This window comes from Podarcis filfolensis (genome assembly GCF_964270895.1).
Source record: "Podarcis filfolensis genome assembly, chromosome: 13".
Classification (NCBI taxonomy): domain Eukaryota; kingdom Metazoa; phylum Chordata; class Lepidosauria; order Squamata; family Lacertidae; genus Podarcis; species Podarcis filfolensis.
Window position 1 is genome coordinate 30,794,510 of NC_139615.1, and position 20,850 is coordinate 30,815,359.

A 20,850-nucleotide genomic window follows, 5' to 3' on the forward strand; every position below is an offset into this window, starting at 1 on the left:
TGGGGTCAGGTGGGTTGATGGATAACTAAATGAAAACATCAACTCAGTGTGCAGTACAGTAAAGGTAAATGCCATTCCAGGGGTTGTTATTTAAAAAGGGAAGGAAATTAAAGCTATCTGCATTGCAAACCCTATTCCCGGCTTACAGCTCACAGGGAAGATGGATTGACTGTTAAAGCACTCTGGGAATTGTAGTTTTGTGAAGGGGGAGAGAAGTCTCCTAACAGCTCTCAGCTCCCTTTAAAATACCACAGTTCCCAGCACAGGCGCCAGCTCCAGGAGGCCGAGGCACTTTGGGCCCCCTTATGTTTTTTTAGGGGGCAGGCCCCATCAATGTTCAGAGGGTGTTCGGCCCCACCCCGACTCCTTGTGACGTCACATGATGGCAGGACATCGCGCAACGTCGAATGTGCAACGTCAGGATGTTGTGTCAGGCCCCCTCCAACATCATGAGAAGCTGACGCCTCTGGTTCCCAGAATTCTTTGGGGGAAGCCATGTCAGTTTAAGGGGGGGGATCATAGAGCTTTCAATGTGTGGTGAAAATGTGGCCCTCCCAGTTAACAGAGGGAAACATAAACAAAGCAACCTTTGGACCGCCATGTTTTGGAATCCGCCATACTGCAGATTCTGAAGTGGACAATTGCTCCAATCCAGGTCACGATCCGTCTGGTTTGGGTGAAGTGACACATGTGCTTCTGGCCTCCCAAGATCTCGACGCTGCTCCACACAAATTCGAATCTGTTGCTTGAGGTACCCAACCCAGCTCTGCCTTAATTGTAGGGCTGCCCCTGCCCCCCACCCCCCCTCGCCAAAACAGGGCCTTCTCTTAGGTTCGCAAGGTTCCCAGCTATTACAATTACACCATCTCTGTTAAAAAAGAACCGACAGGAAAAAGGGGACCGGGGAGGGGGGGAGTAGCCATTTCACTTGCTGCTGTTCCTCCTCACCCCATGACTCACCAGAAATTTAGCAGTTAGTTAGAGCATGTTACTTCCACTTGTACAGTCATGTGTGACTAATTTCTGACTAATAGGTTTTTCTGTCTCCCAGGAGACGCTAAGTTTCCAGAGCTTTCAGGTTACCCATTTCGCACTGACTGAGCAGCTGTGACAGAAGGGGAGAGTCCCTGAAAATGGCTGTGGTGAGGGGTGAGAGAGGGGCTGTTTCTCTGATTCGTAGGTTCCCTCATGCCATCCCCCCCGCCCATGAGCCGTTATTTCTGTTTCAGCCATGATAGTTTAAGCTCTCATGGGAAGTTGTAGTCCCAAATCTCCGGATGGGCACCAGGTCGAGGAAGCCCTGAACACTCCTCAAATCTTTTATCCTTAGCGTTCATAGGGCGAGAGGCATGAAAGCAGAACAGAGATTTCTGAATTTTAAAGCTAAGCAGTTGCGGGCAAATCAGTCAATGAAAAATGCATTTGTTAAACAAGACAGCTATGACAAAGAAGGGCGATTCGTCACCAACGGAAACAAAAATCCAATACACAACATAATCTTTTTAAAAAAAATTAAAACAATTGCTGTTCTCCTTGGAGTGCTCCATCAGTGGTGGAGCCAGAGATGAGGTGTGCTAAGTGGTGTCAGGGCCACAGTGGATCGATGGGGTACTAAATCCCCTGCTCCCCCAAATTCCTTATAAATAGGTTTGGAGCTGCATCAAAACTTGAGCTGAGGACTCCGTTCCCTCCAATGGGGCATTGGATGTGGCAGCTGCATCTTCACAGAGTTCACAGAAATCAATGGAACAAGTTCATCATGCCTTACCTGAAGTGCCATTGATTGTCCCCCTGTTATTTGGGGAGGGATTTGTAAGAAAATGGCATATGTGGTAGAGGTGCCTCTGGGTAAAAAACCTGAACAAAATCAGAAGGATGGGTTGGGTGGGGGTTGAGGAATTACCGTATTCTGATGGAAGTTTTTTTTTAGGCCTCTGTTTTTGCTTCTCGTTTAATTGATGACAACTGATAAGGATCCTTCCAGATCCCTCTGAAATGCACTGTATAATAAAGTTTTAAAAAAATGAGAACCCTGTGAAAGTTTTTCTCCATTTGGAAGCTACAACTATCAGTCACAAAACTACACCACCCACCCCTGATGTTTTCCTTACATGGATAGCGTGCAGAGAAATTTATTAATTTATGCCTCTGTCTTTGTGTCCCTCTAATTTCTTCCCAAAACTCTAGGAAGAGCTTGATTGTGTTCAGGCTACTTTGGAGCACATCCACTTTGCTTCTGGCAAGCCCTGAATTTAAATTGTTCTCATGAGTTTTATTATTATATATATTTATTATGAGCTACATTGGGCTCCCTTTGGGGAGAATTTAGAAATAATCAGTTGATCGGTATTTTTATTCGGTGGGGAGATATTTTTAAGACCTCATTTATGTGCATTCAAATTTTTGTGTACATGGAAAGATGGGTAATTATGAAAACAGGGCCGTTTTATTTCATTCACAGGTTCTCACTTTGTACATCACGTTTGTTTCCAAAATATGAGCGCAAAGGGAAAGAACGTATGAATATTAGCCACTGGCATCAGGCCAGTGGTCCAGCTACTTACATTATTGTCTAAGCTGGCTGGCAGTGGCTCTGTGGGGTTTAAGACAGGGGTCTCTCCCAGCCTTGACCGAGATGTGCCAGAAATCGAACCTGAGTCTTTTGCACGCAAAACAAATACTTCAGTATCTGAAGAAGTGTGCATGCACACGAAAGCTCATACCAAGAACTAACTTAGTTGGTCTTTAAGGTGCTACTGGAAGAAAACAAATACTCTACTACTGAGCTACAACTCTTCTGTCTAATGTGCATTGGCTGGGAAAGGCCCTTACAGCTGCTACATTGAAGAGTAAACAGCCTAGACCTAGACAGATCAGTCATCTGGCTTGATACCAAATGGCTTTCTAAATGAGTCCCCCTCATTCCACCACATTACAAGGTTGTGGGAGTAGGCTGTGGTTAGTCAGTGTCAAGGGAAGTCACTCGGCACACATTGGATGATTTTCCTATTGCTTTGCTGTGTTCTCCTAAAGCTGACCACAAATACAGAAGCGCCTCTGAGGAGGAGCTCAGAGAGCCAAAACTCTGAAATTGTTGGCATCCGTCTGCCTCATGAGACAAGGGGGGTGAAGTCAAACTGCTGTTTTAGCAGCACCAAAGTGACCTCCCCTGGGTGTCACCCCGCTCTCGGCCTCGCTGATGTGGTCCAAAGGAAAGGACAGCAATACATTTGGCACCAGCTTGGCTGCAGGAGTTGCCGGAAGCAAGCACACAAGGCGCCGTCCAAACATCTTAGGGACTCCACTCTGGATTTTTGTAGGGTTTACTTCTTAGCATAGGTGCCAACTCCCTGGGGTCCTGGGTGCCCGAGCATCCACAAAATTACCCATGAAGGCGCTGGGCACCCACAAATTTCTCCTGGTATGCCCCACGGAGGACATTAAGGTCCACAAATAACAACACTTTGGAGGTTCCAAGCCGCAAGGTGGTTAGATTGGTCTCAACTAGGGCCAGAGCCTTTTCAGTACTGGCCCTGACTTGGTGAAACGCTCTGTCACAAGAGACTAGGGCCCTGCGGGACTTGACATCTTTCCGCAGGGCCTGCAAGACAGAGCTGTTCCGCCTGGCCTTTGGTTTGGACTCAGTCTGACCCTTATGTTTCCCTCCCCTTATGGTCTTGATTTATCAGCTACTTTAAAATGAGGATGCATTTTAAATTGCATTTTAACCTGTATTTTAAATTGGGTTTTTTCCTTTTCTTTCCCCCCTTCCCCCCCATTAAGTTTTTACTGTGGATTTTATTGGTGTTAGCCACCCTGAGCCCAGTTCTGGCTGGAGAGGGTGGGGTATAAATAAAAATTATTATTATTATTATTATTATTATTATTATTATTATTATTATTATGGCACCCACAGCCCCGGGCACCCACAGGCCAAGCTGGCACTCCTGCTTCTTAGCTTTTTCTTCTCTCAAAGATGTCTCAAAAGGCAGTGGAGGTTTAGGGTGAGAGTTTTCCTTCTCCTATAAATGAGCTACCTTCCCAAGCTGACGAGACCCATCTGAAATTAAACCCTTGATATTAAGTACCAACTGGGTTTGTTGTTTAGTCGTGTCCGACTCATCGTGACCCCATGGACCAGAGCACGCCAGGCACTCCTGTCTTCCACTGCCTCCCGCAATTTGGTCAAACTCATGCTGGTAGCTTCAAGAACACTGTCCAACCATCTCATCCTCTGTCGTCCCCTTCTCCTTGTGCCCTCCATCTTTCCCAAAATCAGGGTCTTTTCCATGGAGTCTTCTCTTCTCATGAGGTGGCCAAAGTATTGGAGCCTCAGCTTCAGGATCTGTCCTTCCAGTGAGCACTCAGGGCTGATTTCCTTAAGAATGGATAGGTTTAATCTTCTTGCAGTCCATGGGACTCTCAAGAGTCTCCTCCAGCACCATAATTCAAAAGCATCAATTCTTTGGTGATCAGCCTTCTTTATGGTCCAGCTCTCAATTCCATACATCACTACTGGGAAAACCATAGCTTTTACTATACGGACCTTTGTTGGCAAGGTGATGTCTCTGCTTTTTAAGATGCTTTCTAGGTTTGTCATTGCTTTTCTCCCAAGAAGCAGGCGTCTTTTAATTTCATGGCTGCTGTCACCATCTGCAGTGATCATGGAGCCCAAGAAAGTAAAATCTCTCACTGACTCCATTTCTTCCCCTTCTATTTGCCAGGGTAGGGACCATCAACTGGAGCATAAGTAGTGAGAGAACAAGCATTAAGTGGCTTTCAGAGCAGTGGGTAGCTAACCTGTGGTCCTCCCAGGAGTTGCTGGACTACAACTCCCATCATCTGTGACCACTGGCCATGCTGATGGGGTTGATGGGAGTCCAAAACCGTCCATAAGGCCACCAGTTAGCGACCTCTACTTCCAACAAGAGGGAGAGGCTTTCTCTTAAAACGAACTAAGTAGTGTATGCTGAGAAAGGCAGAAGATTTTGTGGTGGGAACGTGACCCCTACTGGCCAGATCTGAGAGCTACAGGTCTTCACAGACTGCTGTCTTTGATTCCTTCAACATTGTCCCCAATTGTCTTTCAGGCTGCAAGCCTATTTCAGGGATAAGCTGTGAGGGTACCCTCCATATTTTATGGACAACAAACTCCATCAGTCTCAGCCACGATGGCCTACAGGCAAGGATGATAGGAGTTATAGTCCAAAACTTTAGGAGGTTAACATGTTGGAAGTGTCATGCAAAAAGCAAAAATGAAATGGGGGTGGGGGTGGGAAGCAGACAGCGATGATAATCTGAAACCAAAATAGTTACAGTCAGTGCTTTTTTCTTTTTTTAAAAAATGTTTACTCATTTTTCTACTCATATCGAAATACCGCCCCTCAATGAGGCCAAACTTAGATTCACAAAATGTTTGTGTATGTGTACCCCTGCGTCCCCCCAGAAAGCACTGGTTACAGTGAACAATTAATAGGACAGGATTGGTGGAAGCATTGATAAGCCAAATAACACATGTAGAGGAGTAACATTTCAATTCATGCCACAGGTGACGGAATTGAATTGCCTGCTAACTTGCAACTCAGCAGTTGTTCACACTGGAGTTTCCCTTTGTTTAAGGATATTCACCTTCAAGCTAGTTTCAAGAGCATCTTGGTAGGCTGAAATTCTCTCCTACCAGCTTTTGTGTGGCGCCATTTCCCATGTCCTTCTTGTGTCCATTTACTCTTCTGCCTAAAAGAGTGACCTGCTTGTTGTTGCTAAGTAGCTGTGGGGGCCGCTGTCTGTAAGTAGAGGCCTACAAGCAGGAAATGTAGGCCTACAAGGACCAGAATGGATTGACATGTACGCCCCAGCCCTGATTTAATGGGCTAGCCTCTTCTTCTGCAATATCATTGCCCATGCACCCTCGAATGAAGGCACAATAGGTTGTTGGGCATAAGATCACAACAATGTGATAATAATAATAATAAATTTTATTTATACCCCGCCCTCCCCAGCCAAGACCAGGCTCAGGGCGGCTAACAACCAATAATAAAAACAAGTTGATTAAAATACAACTTAAAAAACAAGATTAAAATACAACATTAAAACATTAAAATGCAGCCTCTTCACAGGAGGAGAAAGGAAAAAAGAAAGAGGAGGAGGGAATCAAATTGATTCTAAGCCAAAGGCTAGGTGGAACAACTCTGTCTTACAGGCCCTGCGGAAAGAAATCAGATCCTGCAGGGCCCTGGTCTCATGAGGCAGAGCGTTCCACCAGGCCGGAGCCAGTGTTGAAAAGGCCCTGGCTCTGGTTGAGGCTAATCTGACATCCTTAGGGTCAGGGACCTCTAGGGTGTTGCTATTTATGGACCTTAAGGTCCTCCGTGGGGCATATACTCCGTATATACTCTGTGGGGTATACGAGATCTGCAACAAGGTACTACTAACTAAAACATGTCATTCTAGTGGTGCAACGATAAAAAATCATCTTCTGAGGCCCTTCTTTGTGTGCCTCCTCCTTGAGAGGTCTGGAGGGTGGCAACACAAGAACAGGCCACTCTGCAGTGGCTCCTCGTCTGCGGAATGCTGTCCCCAAGGAAGTTTGCCTGGCGCCTTCATTATACACCTTTGGGTACCAGGCAAAAACATTCCTTTTTAACCAGGCCTTTGGTTGATCTGATTGACATCTTTTAAAAGGTGGCTCTTTTTTGAGGGGTGGGGTGTGTTACTGGGTGGTTGTTTTTATTTTGATTATATATATTGTGAGTTTTTATGTTGATCTTTTCTGTGAACTGCCCTGAGACCTCCAGGTATAGGGTGGTATATAAATTCAATTTCAAAAAAAGAGCACATTTGAAAAGCTAAGCAGTTTCAAAATTGGATGGAGGACGCAAGTTGAGATACCTGCATTGCAGGCAGTTGGACTAAATGACCCTCAGGATCCCAGTTCTATGATTCCGTGAACCCTACGGTGAAAGGGCCAGGAGGGGTTCTTGCCCCTGACCAGCCAGTGTGGTGTAATGGCCAGGGTGTTGACCTAGGACCTGGGAGACCGTGGTTCAAATTCCCACTCAGCCATAGGAGCCAACTCCTAGGGGCCAAGGTCCCTTCGACTCCCCCAATTAAAATATTTGAGGGGCCTGCCCCCCAAAAAAAGTTGATGGGCATTGCCATTCAAATGGTGAATGTGCACTGCGTCTTGTGATCGATTACGTGAGGCGGTGCTTACCTGCCCCCCTCCCCAATATTTTATTCAAGTTGGCATCCTTGCACTCAGCCATATATAGCTCAATGGGTAAGCAAGGGCTAGGTACAATCTCTCAGCCTAGCCTACCTCACAGGTCTGTTGTGGGGATTCAGTGAGGAATGGGGGACCATGTACACCACCACCTTTGAGCTCCTTGCAGAAAAATGTGGGGTATAAATGCAATCGACCAACAAATCAATCATCAACTGATCAGCCCAGTTGTTTTAAAAAGTTGAGGACTCTTGAATGGAGCAGCTCTCCCGCTGGTGTCTAGGGGGATAAATGTATCAGGAGTCAAGCAGGATTTTTATTTAAAGCAGATTTTCCAGCTGTGCAAACTCCCTACACTAAAAGGGGGGCGGGAAGGCAAACAAACAAAAAGTGTGCTTTGCTCCTTGGCTACACCCTGAATCTGCACTGGCTTCTCCATGGGAATCAATAGTTCTAAAGCACTATACAGTGATGACTCACTTCTGAGTCTGCCTAAGCTCAGTAACTACCGTAAGAGGCACTAAACCAGGAGTAATTTAAAGGTATAGCAGGGTTTTGAGCTCTAAGGCCAACTCTAAGGCAAGTTTTTGCTCTATAACCAACCCTTAGCACTTATTTTTATCCTCTTTTCCGTTTTACTTCTTAACTCCTTTTAGCGCTTCGTTTTGTTGTTTTAATTTATTGTTTTATCTCATTGCTTTATTGTTCTAACTCCCCTAAACTGCAAGGCTGCACGAAGCTGGGCTGGGCTGAGCACTTTGCTAGGCAGTACCAAACGCAAGGTCGAGCCAAAGTTTACAAGATACCAGTTATAAATTAAGGAAGAGAAACATCTTGATTATCAAAGGTATTTACAAAGATGCGATGCAGAGATGAAGGCAAAGAAGAGGAAGTTGTGGCCCAAGAAAAGAAGTTGTTTTAAAATGCTTTGGGCAGTTTGCTTTAAGCGTGAAAACTGAACACTGTCTGCCCTCCTGCGATTGGTGTACATGCTGTTCCCATTAAGTGCATCCCAAACACATATGCTTATCATGTCTAATTCCCCCCATTTTTCAAGCTGTGCATTATCCAGCTGCACAACTCCCACCCCCACTACACACTTTGTGTCCCACTACACACTAAACACACACACACACCTTGGGTCCGAAGGTTATTTTTCTGTCCTGTTTCCCCTTAAAACAGCCTTTAATGAGAGGGAGGTCAGGAGAGCATTTATTCACCCTCCAGATGCCCTCGAGTGATCACCCAGGCAGCAAAGGCAAACCATCTCTTCTCTCTGCCTGTGCCACGTGCAAGTTGCAACAAAGGAACTTGATTCAGCCAAGTTAAATGTGCCGCCCCCGCCTCAGTCACAGAGTATCAGCAGGATGGAGCAGGAGAATAAGCTGTGTTCTCAATATCAAGGTGCAATTACCCAAAAGATTCTTCCGTGGCTCCCATAAAAGGCAACTAGCACAAGGCCTGTGCCAAGCGAAGGGAGAGGAGGGCTTGCAAGCAGGCAGCTGGAAGGGCTTTGATAGCAGTCCCTGTGTTGTCAGGTACGTGGAAGTGACATAGCACTATGAGGAACCCTCACAATCATAGAATTTGTAGAGTAGGAAGGGACCCTGAGGATCATCTAGTCCAACCCCCTGAAATGTAGGAATCTTTTGCCCAACAGGTGCTATTCCACAAAATATTTGCCTCTGATGCTCATGGGTAGCTCACGGCATATTGGTTGCATGGTGGACCACAACAGCTTACTCCATGGGTACGCAAACTAAGGCCCGGGGGCCAGATCCGGCCCAATCGCCTTCTAAATCCAGCCCGCAGACGGTCCGGGAATCAGCGTGTTTTTACATCAGAAGAATGTGTCCTTTTATTTAAAATGCACCTCTGGGTTATTCTTGGGGCATAGGAATTTGTTCATATTTTTTTTCAAAATACAGTGGTACTGCAGGTTACATACGCTTCAGGTTACATACGCTTCAGGTTACAGGCTCCGCTAACCCAGAAATAGTACCTCGGGTTAAGAACTTTGCTTCAGGATGAGAACAGAAATCACATGGCGGCGGCGCGGCAGCAGCGGGAGGCCCCATTAGCTAAAGTGGTACCTCAGGATAAGAACAGTTTCAGGTTAAGAACGGACCTCCAGAACGAATTAAGTTCTTAACCAGAGGTACCACTGTATAGTCCGGCCCCCCATAAGGTCTGAGGGACAGTGGACCCCTGCTGAAAAAGTTTGCTGACCCCTGGCATTACGCATATGATGTTTTCCTCCAAATTATTGCCTTCCTACACTTTCCCCTCCCTCAGTCCAGATTTTCTCATACCGAACACCCTCCAAATGTCCCTATTTTCCAGGGACATCCCTGATTTAGAAAAGCTGTCCCAGTTTCTGATTTGATCCTGTCGCAGGAAACCCCCCCCCCCAATCATTCAGTTTGTACAAACTTGACACACTCACACACTCCATACGCTATGCTTCTGTTATAAATTCATAGAAAATCAACCATACATCGGATCTGCACCGTTCCACTTTTATTTTACTCTATGAAGGAAGGACTACAAAATAGGGAAGGTTTGATACAGGGCAGCCACAATCCCTTGAGCATACCAGCACATACACAGGAGCCCTGCCCAGTTGCTATGCCAACCCTGATGGTCCTAGACAGAAGACCATCAAGGTCACAAAGAACTTGCATATAGGAATGGATTCAGCACAGACTGGAACAAAGGACAATGAGCAGATCTTCCCCTGGGGGCAATAAACTGCCAGCTCCCCTTTGTCCTCTGGAAATGACTCATGGGGAGGGGGAAAGGAGGAACCAGCCAGGTGACAAGATACTCAGGTTACCTCTACAACTCCTCCCTCAACCCCTCCTTTTTGTGATGTGTCAATGATGTAGTTGTGATGTTGTTCTAGGGGGTGTAGTTTGGGGGATTAGTAACTAATAAAAGTTGGGGTCTTCTTTTGTTCTGGGCTTCCATTTTGTTTCACCTGGTGGCAGGTGGGAGTCGCGACAGTCTTCAATAAACACCAAGCCTACTGGCTGCTGTTTTGCTCTGGTATTCCTGGCTGGTGTCCTTGTTTTTTTGTCCAAGGGAGCCCTCGGATTTCTCCGTTAACAATCCCAGAATGGGGGCCTGGCCAGGCCGGGTTGTCCTCTTATATACCTGCTGGGATTGACAAGGCATCTGACCCTCACCTTAATCTCATAGCTCTCCTGTAGCTGCCTCTGACTGATTATCATTTAACTCTCACGGGAAATAATTAGCATCACACATCATGTGCACAGAAGTTGCCGAACCAATTAACCAACTAGAAGGATTACTGTTAATAGCATCAGTTTTCCTATACTGTAACTTGATATTGCTGAATATGGGCAGGCCTATGAACGCACTGATTTGGAGGAGAAGGGGAAGAAGAGCTTGCTATCCACATTACATAACAATACAGAAGAGTTCTGGAGGTCTGGGTGACCTTGGGCCAGAAACCCAATCTCATTTACCCCATCCATGTTATTGCTCCTCCTAGCCATGAACTCAAGACGGTGGGTGCACCTCCACTGTAGCCAAAAGGAGGGCACTGATAAATATTACTTACTATGCTTGGGGGAACTTTTTTATGTCGTTTTTGGTCGTCCTTTTTTATACCTGCTGGTGGGATTGACAAAGCTGCCTCTGATTGGTTGACAAGGCATTCTGGGATTGACAAAACTGCCTCTGATTGGTTGACAAGGCATTCTGGGATTGACAAGGCATCTGACCCTCCCCTTCATCTCATAGCTCACCAATTAAGCAATTAACCAACTCTAGGCCAAACTGATCAACCAACTAGAAGGATTACTGTTAATCTCTTTTCCTTAGGGTGTCCCTATTTTCAACGGAGAAATGTTGGGGGGTATGGAGTTATCCGACTCCCAAGACGTCTGAAGGCAATCCTGTACAGTGAAGGGTTTTTTTCAACATTTAATGTTTTATTGTGTTTTTATATATGTTGGATGCCGCCCAGAGTGGCTGGGGCAACCCAGTCAGATGTGTGAGGTATAAAGAATAAAATTATCATTATGGAAGGGGGCGTCCCTATTTTCCTCAGAGAAATGTTGGGGGGCATGCTAGGTATATTTCAAAAAGGAAAGGGTATGAAAAAATCTGGATTGGGAGAAAGAAGGTAAAGTGTGGGAACGCACTGATTTGGAGGAGAAGGGGAAGAAGAGCTTGCTATCCACATTACATAACAATACAGAGGAGTTCTGGAGGTCTGGGTGACCTTGGGCCAGAAACCCAATCTCATCTACCCCATCCATGTTCTTGCTCCTCCTAACCATGAACTCAAGATGGTGGGTGCACCTCAATTGTAGCCAAAAGGAGGGCGCTGAGAAATATTACTATGCTTGGGGGAACTTGTGTTTCTTGTTCCTGATCAGAAGGATGCAGCCGATGAGGCCTGGCTGCAATATCCACACAGAACATATACAGAAAATTTAAAACACATGGGTTCCCCCTAAATAATCCTGGGAAATGGTAGTCTACGGAGCTGCAATTTCCAGGACTCTTAACAATCTACAGTTCCCAAGATTATTTCAGGGAAGCTATTTGTCCCTGCCTCTGCCCTGCTTCCTCTCCATTTTTCCTTTCTCCTCTCTACTGAGGTCCTCCATAGAGAAATGTTTGGGGCGGGGAGAAACTGGGACAAGAGCTAGAATGATTCAACTGAGAATGCTAAATAAACCATGGAATATATACTGGCACTTGATGTGTGTGTGTGTTTGTGTGTAACGCACTTGGAGGGAATAGCTGGCTGGCACCTTAAACAGAAGCAGCAGAATGCACTGCGACATTTTGTTGCAGGTCCCATTTGCGATTTACCACAGATGAAGTCCCTACTTTGAAGCATTTGCCCTATAGAAATCCTCCTCCTCCTTTTGGGCTCACAACTGTAAAAGCGTGAGGCAAAAGGAGCTGGAAGGAAAGAGGAAACTTTGCACAGTCTGGAAGAGAGTGAAAGAAGTTAAGAGTGGTAAAGGAATTAAAAACAAACAAACCTGAGAATAGGTGTGCGGGGAGAAGAAGGGCAGGCCTGTGTGCAGGGAGAAGAAGAAAAGTCAAATCAAGAGGGAAATACGAGAGAGAGAAATTGGTTTTTTAATTTATGAAAGTGAGATTGGGAAGAGGTCAGCCGAATATTGAGAGGGAGAGAGTTTGCCGTGTAAGGGGCCATGAGAGAGAAAGCATGGAGAGGAAAAACAGCACAAGGGAATGCAGGCTTAATGAGAAGATTAGTATTTGATGAACCGAGGAACCGAGGACAGGAACAGGGAGAAAACAAGAAGCAATGAAGGGAGATAAGGAGGAGTGAGATCATGACAAGACTGAAAGGTTAAAAGAAGACGTTTGAATGTGATATGGAACAATAGAGGAAGCTGGTAATGGGAAACAGAGGTGAAACACTCGGAAAGAAAGAAAGAAAGAAAGAAAGAAAGAAAGAAAGAAAGAAAGAAAGAAAGAAAGACCTAAATGAGTAGAAGGGTTGAAAACAGAGATAATAGGTTTAAAGTGAGAAATTGAAAACTAGACAAAAAACTGCAGTACACAAGAGAAAATGACGGTCTGTATTAAAATTTTAGTAGATTTTTTTTTTAAAAGGATGAATACAAATTCTGGAAATGTTATATGGCAAAAATGTGAGCAAACAAACAGGGTGGGGAACAAATCACTGGTATGACCCAAATGCTTTGGCCACTTCCAACCCATACGTATAAAACGCTACAATGCCACTTGAATAGTGTTATAAGAATTTTAAGGTCTTAGATATATAATAAATGTTCATAAATGTACCAAGCAAACATGTTGTTAGACTATTCCTCTCACAGAGCTACAGTTCTCCGAGTGGCTTAACAGTCAATCCTGGAGGAGCATCTCCACCCCCATCGTTCAGCCCAGACACGGAGCTCCAGCTCTGAGGTCCTTCTGGCAGTTCCCTCACTGCGAGAAGTGAGGTTACAGGGAAACAGGCAGAGGGCCTTCTCGGTAGTGGCACCCGCCCTGTGGAACGTCCTCCCATTCAATGTCAAGGAAATAAACCACTATCTGCTTTTTAGAAGACACCTGAAGGCAGCCCTGTATAGGGAAGTATTAAATGTTTTATTGCGTTCTTATATTTTACCGCCCAGAGTGGGTCAGGTGAACAGCATTTAAATAATAAAATTATTATTATCACTTATCCCTCTTCTGAGGGAAATCTGGAAAAACGGTAGCTCTGTGAGGGCAATGGCCTAACGACTCTCAGCAACCTTAGCGCAGTGCAGCCCTCCCAGGATTCTTTAGGTGAAGCCATCAATGTCAAAAGTGGTATTGCAGTGCTTAAAATATAATTTTGTGAATATGGCCTGTGCCCTGGATGTACAGTGGTACCTCGGGTTACATACACTTCAGGTTACAGACTCCGCTAACCCAGAAATATTACCTCAGGTTAAGAACTTTGCTTCAGGATGAGAACAGAAATCGTGCTCCGGCAGCGGGAGGCCCCATTAGCTAAAGTGGTGCTTCAGGTTAAGAACAGTTTCAGGTTAAGAACAGACCTCCGGAACGGATTAAGTACTTAACCTGAGGTACCACTGTTCTTTCTTTTATCTGTCCTGAATCTTCCAGCTTCACTGGGCATCCACGAGTTTTAGGGTTAGGAGCGAGAAAGAAACACTTCTCCGCTATTCTCCTTCTCCAATGCCATGCATGGCTTTATAAACTTCTGTCGCATCGCCTCTTACTCCCCTCCGATGTCTTTGCCTGCCTCCCTCATTCCCCTTTCCAACGTCTTCATTCTCTCCCTCCCAGGCACTCGGCTCTTCTCTCTTCCTTCTTGCTCTCTTCCTTTCTTTTGGCCGCAGTCCCTTCCAGCAACCCAGAATCCTCCAATCCTGGCCTTTCTCCCTTCCTGCAAGTGGAGCTCTTCTTCACCTCCTCTGTCATCTGCTTGGCACCTTCTGCTGGTGTATTTAAACGCCTAATTAAAAACTCTACACTCTCGGTTTTTTCTCTCTTTAACAAGCAGGCGTCTTTTTTCTCCCTCTCTTATGTGTCTTTTACTTGTAACTCTGAAAGCGAGGTCTCTTGTTTCTTAGTGTATGTATGGTGGGGTGGGGTACCTTTTTTTTTTTAATTCTGAGGGCCACATTCCTTTCTCAGGCAAGCTCCTGAGGGGCCACTGGTGGGTGGAGCCAGGGGCAAAAGTGGGTGGAGCAACCAATATTCCTTTACTTTTCCACAGTGGGCTAGTTTCCATACATACTTGCATATATGCCTACACACACACACACACACACACACACACACACACACACACACACACACAATGATGTGAAGCAAAAACCTACTGAGTTGGACCCATGGCATATTCTGTGTTTCTCACACTGCACTCTTATATGTACTTTCCTGGTAAATAAACACTGCTGGACTCCAAAGGGCTTACATCCGAGGATAATTTGTGTAAGATTATGGTGTGGGTTAAACCACAGAGCCTAGGACTTGCCGACCAGAAGGTCGGCGGTTTGAATCCCCGCAACGGGGTGAGCTCCCGTTGCTTTGTCCCAGCTCCTGCCAACCTAGCAGTTCAAAAGCACGTCAAAGTGCAAGTAGATAAATAGGTACCGATCCGGCGGGAAGGTAAACGGCGTTTCCGTGCGCTGCTCTGGTTCGCCAGAAGCGGCTTAGTCATGCTGGTCACATGACCCAGAAGCTGTACGCCAGCTCCCTCGGCCAATAAAGCGAGATGAGCGCCGCAACCCCAGAGTCGGTCACGACTGGACCTAATGGTCAGGGGTCCCTTTACCTATGCTGGAATCCCAGTCTAACATTGGTGTGTTTTTAAAGAGTCCTTTCATACATGGTTTTTATCATCATTTAATTAATTCATTACTGTCCTGAGAGCACCCCCACCACAATCACGAGGCAGAATATGCTTTCAAAATTTAACATTATCATTTGTTTGTTCCTTCATTCAAAACTGTATTTGTATGCCGCTTTTCCACACACACACACACACACACACACACACACAAACACACAAAATTGCTCAGTGCACTTCACAACAAAGGAAATACGAATGTATTTCAAAATCAAGCAGCACAAAAACGTAATAGTAATAATAGTAATAATTTTTTTATTATTTGTACCCCACCCATTTGACTGGATTGAGAGATTAAAAACATAACAAAACATCAAACATTAAAAACTTGCCTATATAGGGCTGCCTTCAGGTATCTTCTAAAAGTTGTATAGTTACTTATCTCCTTGGTATCTGATGGGAGGGCGTTCCACAGGATGGGCACCACTACCGAGAAGGCCTGGTTCTCTGTAACTTCACTTCTTGCAGTGAGGGAACCGCGATGTCTTCTAAAAGCTGTATAGTTATTTATCTCCTTGACGTCTGATGGGAGGGCGTTCCATATAATAAAACAATGACACAGAAGGAAATATAACAGCATACGAAAGCAACAGAAATTCAGTGCTATAGATATAACAAGGTTGCATCAACAACATCCAATCATAAAGAAAATAACAAGGGAGCTTGACAGTTTCACCCTGGTCCTAGAAAAACCTCTCCTGTGATGTTGCTTACAGTTCCTCTCCCACAGCAACTTTTTATGGGGCTTCCAAAGATAGGCAATGGGGTAGCTGGGAATACCGTATTTTTTGCTCTATAAGACTCACTTTTTCCCTCCTAAAAGGTAAGGGGAAATGTGTGTGCGTCTTATGGAGCGAATGCAGGCTGCGCAGCTATCACAGAAGCCAGAACAGCAAGAGGGATTGCTGCTTTCACTGCGCAGCGATCCCTCTTGCTGTTCTGGCTTCTGAGATTCAGAATAAATTTTTTTCTTGTTTTCCTCCTCCAAAAACTTGGTGCGTCTTATAGAGTGAAAAATACGGTACCTCTTCCACGATGTTGTTGAAAAGGATGGCCACTACTCTTAGCAGCAACTTGTTACGGACTGAAACAATGCAGCCAGGGAGCGCATGACATCAGTCGAGCCTGGACCAGCTTGTTTGTTAACAGCTAAGAAGAAAATAAAGCTGTGTTACATCAATCAGGCCATTGGTTCATCCAGCACAAGTCCCACACTGCTGTTTCAGGAGGCATGGAGCCTGCAGGCACCTGAGCCACTGCGTCACTCCCAGGAGAGACATGTGGCTCAGGTGCACTGCAGACCCCAAGGTAAGTGCTGCAGGGATGTAGGAAGGTGGTGGGGTGTGTGTGCAGGCGTTGTATATGTGATATAACGTTGTGCCACCAGATGGCAATGTGCAGTCCCATTTTTCTCTACCAGTTTTCCCTGTTTAAATGTACACTTTAAACTCAAATGCTTCTTTGATGTGTCTAGATGCAGCCTAAGTTCATCTAACTCAGACAAAGGCTTTTTTCCCCAGCTCTGCCTGAAGATGTATCTGCATCTCTCTCCACCCATCCTTTCTGAGATCCCTTAAAATGTTGGAAAATGACCACCATGTTTCCTCTCCCCACCCTTCCTCTTTAATCTCTCTTTTTAATATCATCACCATCACATTTATATCCTGTTTTTCCTCTGTGGAGTTGAGAGTCATTTATATGTTCTCAGTCCACTTCCCATCGAGGTCCAAACCTGCTCATCTTCAGAGATGGACCACAATTCATGGTTTCAGGGCCAGAACAAGACATTTTGGCACCTGAGGTGAACCACAAAATAGCACACACACATGCCAGGGAAGAAGATCTATATCAGGGACAATCCAATCCAAATAACATTACTGTACTAGCCACTGGCCATGAGAAATCTGAATCAAAAATGAATACAAGCAAAAGGGATGTTGTGCCACAAATAATAGTCCCTATTGAGACCTCTGCGTTTCCCTTACAGTTCAGTGCTATATTGTTCAGGGTCTTCTTTCTGATCTTTTTGGCTGCCAAAGCAAAAAAGTGACTTTGTGAGTCACTGATACGTTTACATTGCTAAGAAGCCATAGGACCTTCTCTGCCAGGGAGAGACATCTTTCCTGTATGGATGGATGGTAGGGCGAGAAATTGCCTGGGTCCAATGTATAGCGGGCAATATAGTAAATAGTGCAAGATGTCTTCCACGTGCGTTGCCCACATATACAGAATCTGTGTTTGTATGGTACCCTGTGGTATTGTCTGTCTAGGATGGGGAAGAGAGTAGCTTGAAAACGCCGCTCTGTAAAAGTGAATCTTAGTGACGCTGGCTGGAGATTCGGCCGTTAACTGGTTCTAAAATGAACCGTTTTTAGTAGGGGGAACAGGGGAGAGCATTTAGATGATTTGGTTGCTTTCAGATCACGTAGTGATTCTGTCCAGTGACACCAATCCCTTAATGATAATTTGTCTGTGTATATAATCTCCTCTAGCTCGTGGAAATAATAAGAGTTCAAGTTACGTTGGATGTTAGATTGACACCATCGGTTGTTCTCCAATTCCGCATAGCCCCAGGCTGGCAAGCGCTCGCATGGCATGGAGGACAGTCTTTTCAGGTAATTAAATCAGCTGTACAGTCAGCTGTACCAGAGAGAATAAAGATCTACATTGGGAAGCCCGTCCTCTTCGCAGTTTTGACTTCTGGATCCTTGAGTCACCTAGTAGCTCTCTGTTGAATCCTTCCCAGCTTGTCCCACAGTATACTTGGAACTGTGCTGTGCAGCGTCAATCGCATAACTCCGAAGAGATGTCTCCTTCCCAAAGCCCAGCAGCTGATAACCAGGTACTGTGCTGTGCAGAGTCGATCTGAAACATTTCCAATGGGCACGTGTATATATTGGTGAAAATCTCGCTTCCTTATCCTGCCTTTCCCAAACCCCACCTCCTGCTCTGTATAGTTTCTCCTCCCTCCCTTCACTTCCCCAAACTCCATAAAGTCTCCCATCGCACATCTGAGCTCAGCTAAGCTGGCCTCGAGTGCTCTAGGGGTCAAAGGGTCGCTGTGGAGGCAGTGGGGGTCAGTGTATAGCCATCCCCGGGTCAATAGGCAACAGATCACACTCCGATTCCAAATCGGGACTTAAAGAAGACAGAGAAATGGGGGAATCCATTCAAGCTAATAACAACCTTGTCAATCAAAACAGGCATGAGAAATACTGAGGGAGGAAAGAAAGAAAGAAAGAGGAGGAAGCCATACCCTAAGCAAAGTGGGACAAGATGAGATTCTGCCCAGAAATACACCCATTCTCTTCCCACCACCATTTCAAAACTTTAAAGAGAATTCTCAACAATATCTTGCAATATTCTCCCCCCGCCATTTTATTTTAAAAGGTACATTCTAAACGGGAAGGAGATGTAATGCTTAGAAACAATTAAATCTCTAAATCAAAACTGGACTTTAATTGTACCGATTGTAATTCTTCTGCACAAATTTATTTCAGGGGCTGATTTAAAATACGGTATATCCGCCCTCAAAGAGATAAGGGAGGCTTTGCATTTTACAACATTAGTCTTTAAAAATGTGTTGGCACCTGGAGGATAGTTTCAATTCTGCAGATGCCAAACAGTACACTTTCTTTTTGTTTCTGTTTTTTTTAAAAAAACCACAACTATAAAATCAAAAGAAAGTAAACAAGGACGTACAGATCTGCCTTATATGGGAATGCTGCATTATGATGCATAGGAAACAAGAATCACTTCCCCCCCCCCAAAAAAAATATTCTCCCTTTGGCTGACTTCTGTTAAAACATAAAAAGCTCATCAGTTCAACAATGATAGCAATGTCCTGAATTCTGGAAAACCAATTTACTAAATGTCGCACTATTTGTTTGCATTCTAAAGTGCTTGATGCATTTAGACTGCCATTCTCAGAGCACTTATTAAGAAAAGTCCTGTTAAATCCATTGGAAGTTAACTTCTATTAAGGCATGTTTATTTCTCCATTTAGAACATATTTTAATAAAACATTTGTTACCTTTTCAGATGCACACAAGCACCTAAAAAGAAACCAAGGCACAAAGCCTCAGTTAACTGGAGGGGATACAGCAACAAAGTACATTCTGAATATAAGAAATTGGGAGTGGTGGATGGGAGAGAATACCGTTGTGATGAAAGGAATATTCCCTTATGACAATTGAACATATGGTTTAGAAAACTTCTAAACTGTCTTCCCACCCAACCAGATGTAGGCAGTCAAGAATCCTGGACGAAGATGGAAGGGCGTTTTCACAAGTGATGCAAACATCTGGGGCAGCAAGTTCCATTTGTTCATCAAATTAAGAAGCAAGGTCTGTGTGAAAGCACTTGCAGAGACACATCTGTGTACGGATCTAAATTTTCATGATGGAAATAATAAAAAGGCACCATCCATCTGGAAGTTCTCCTGCAAAAGCTCAACTGAAATGAATGGGAGTTGTGTGCAGGAGTGTGCCTGCTCCGGAGAACTCTCTAGCAGACTGGGCCCAAGGTTCAATAAGAAAATTAACAGGGTGTCGGGGGGGAGGAATACATTTTCATCTGGACTGTCTCAGTATGCAAAGTTGAGGAACACTACCTCTGAAGTGAATGTATTTTCTAGTCTATATAAGTTTTTCATTTTACGTACAGACATGGGAAATATGAAAACAAAGAACCCCAAGGCGATCTAACGTGTCTCTTGTGAATGCAACCCAGGTAGTGGAGAGCGATCAGGACACTTTTAGGATTCTGTTGTAATTCAAGTTATGGAACAAAGATAACTTGTTAAAATCAAATTGATGATCTCAATGGAATAAAATGCCTTAGACGTTTCACCCGAACCTTTGCATTCTCATCTGTCTGAGTTTATACACAGAAACCTCAAAATACAATTTTCGCCTGAAAAAAAAGAGTTGCAAAGAAAAAGGTCTGTTTTTATCATTCTTCATAATCTGCAAGCCTTCTCTTGCAAAAATAAATGTTTCTTTCTATAAGAAGCTGAGGCAAAGCTTTTTTTTTTTTAAGCAGAGAAACAAATCACTGTGTAATATGGAAAATGTCAAAAGGAGGCAGAAAAATGGTACAATTTTTCCCCCTGTCTTGAAGACTGATGCATGAATGTTTTTCCTTGGGAATGTACAAACTCATTCTTTTTAAAGGCGGGTTGCTATCATTCGGGGAGGGGAAGGCAGAATAAAGCTATTTCTGTTGGGAACTAGAGGAAAATACAGAAATGAATGAAGATAAAAATAAAATACTATTGGGAAAAATGGGGGGGAACCCCACAGAATTTAATGAACATGGCTGGATTTTATATATATGCTAGAAGTATTTATGTTAGTTATGGAATTGGATTTGGTTATGGAAAGAAGCTGAGCTACATGGACACAATTAAGTCCCCCCCCCCTTTTTATTCCCTTCCGGGGAGCTATACAGAAAAGTTTATCGAGTATACAGCCAATTGTTTATGAAATGGAAGAAAGGTGGTGGTGGTAGCTCACCAATATGCTATTTTGTCCCTAGCATGTACACTTGGAGTGCCTGAGGTTTCGTATGGGGTAGCCATCTCCATGCATCACACAGTTACTACTGGAAGCTTTTCCTCTTCCTGCCAAACGTTTTTGCACAACAAATCTAACGGATCCACCTTCTGGAATCCCTTTTCCAGGTGCAGACTGCATTCAGCAACATCTGGACAAATAATGAGGCCATTAAACCTGATTTTATA

General features: G+C 44.6%; 1 long non-coding RNA gene across 1 annotated transcript; it reads left to right on the forward strand.

Moving 5' to 3' along the window:
- The first annotated feature begins 16,262 nt into the window (after positions 1-16,262).
- On the forward strand, positions 16,263-19,955 carry LOC310748189. The gene is made up of 3 exons (XR_014541177.1): positions 16,263-17,949; positions 18,311-18,497; positions 19,149-19,955. It is a non-coding gene; the product is annotated as an uncharacterized lncRNA (long non-coding RNA).
- The last annotated feature ends 895 nt before the right edge of the window (positions 19,956-20,850 follow it).